Source organism: Echinops telfairi, unplaced genomic scaffold (genome assembly GCF_000313985.2).
Source record: "Echinops telfairi isolate 266 unplaced genomic scaffold, ASM31398v2 ScPeMD7_140;HRSCAF=443, whole genome shotgun sequence".
Lineage (NCBI taxonomy): Eukaryota > Metazoa > Chordata > Mammalia > Afrosoricida > Tenrecidae > Echinops > Echinops telfairi.
The window spans coordinates 142,908-144,335 of NW_022104038.1; the positions used below are offsets into that span (position 1 = coordinate 142,908).

Consider the following 1,428-nt stretch of genomic DNA (forward strand, 5'->3'; position numbering starts at 1 on the left):
GAACAGGCCCTGTGGGTGTCTGAGCCTGTAACTCTGTAGGAGAGCAGAAAGGCCGGCTGTCTCTCACGGGGCAGCTCCTGGTTCGGAGATGCTGCTGTGTTAGTTCAGGTTGACGAGAGAAACAAATTCATAGACACTCATAGTTGTCAGAGTTTTGTATCCAAGAGCAATTGTACATTAAGAAAGCATCCCAGCCCAGATCAAGGGCGTAAGTCTGATATTAGCCCATATATCCGATGCCAATTTATAAAGTATCCACTAACCTTAGGACTCCAGCCAAATATAATTTGTAACTGGGCTCTGTGGCACAATGGATAGTGCATTGGACTTCTAGCTCTTCTCTGTAAGGGATTCAAAGGTTGTGGGTTCGAGTCCCACCAGAGTCACAGACCTTTTGGTCCTGGAGGACTCTTTAGTGGCAGTTCAGAATCTCCTCTCTTTACAAGACTCTTCTCTTTGTGGGGCATCTTTAGGAACACTCCTACGCATATCAACAGTTGTTCAATCACATAAATAACATGCAGGAGAAAGAGTAGGAGCACACAGAAAGTTGTGAAAAGAATTATTGTAATTGTGTACTATGAAAAAATTTCTCAGGGATATCAATCTTGTGTTTTGCTGGGCTCTGCTTGAGGACTCAAAAATGTCCCTGTAAGAATCCACTTCAACAAGACAAACCAAACTATTTTTTGGTTGGTTAAACTCAAGACCCTTACCCTGTCCTTTCCCTCTCCCCGTCAAACCCAATAAGCGCTCATTGGAAGCTCAATATTCCCACCTCTAAGAACACAAATTTACTTAAAAATGAAATATTGTGGATGAGGATGTCAACGAATTATTTTGATTGAAGCAAAGATCAGTAAATGCCCGCCCTCCCCCTGTGTGAGAGCAGATAAGCACCTTCAACTGTGGGTTGCAACCCCACTGATTGTGAGGGTCTCTAAAAAATTCACAACAGCAAAATGTTTCTGAACGCTCAAGGAAGAAAAACTAATTCAAAACCAAACATTCAATGAATCTCAGGGATCATACGAAGCTTCCTGTGAGGAGGGGACAAGTGGAAAAAGTTAAAGAAGCCCTGGAGACCACTTTTTCCTGAATTTTTTCAATTGGCACCTAATTTTGAGTATCCCATGAACTTCCTGAATATTTATTTTACAAAATGTAGCTCCAGCCAACAAGTCTTTTCTCATGTCATCTGATCGCTTCTGTTATGTAATTGGGTTTTTCGTTTTTCACAGTAACACAGGTGTTCATGACTGAACTGAAGTGTATCCATTTGCTATTTGTTTTCTATTTATCATCTTTCCTCTTTGTCCTTTGTTTCTCTCTTCTGTCCTTTTTTGGAGTTGAGGGGCTGAAATGAGTAGTTTTTAAGACAATGTTAACCCTGTCATTAAAATGTTTAACCTACATATTTTAAATCAT

The 1,428-nt window shown here is 40.6% G+C and overlaps 1 non-coding gene across 1 annotated transcript; it reads left to right on the forward strand.

Annotated features, from left to right (window-relative positions):
* The first annotated feature begins 296 nt into the window (after nt 1-296).
* Nucleotides 297-386, forward strand: TRNAR-UCU. Its single transcript is given in 2 exon segments — nt 297-333; nt 351-386. It is a non-coding gene; the product is annotated as a tRNA-Arg (tRNA).
* Nucleotides 387-1,428: the final 1,042 nt, after the last annotated feature.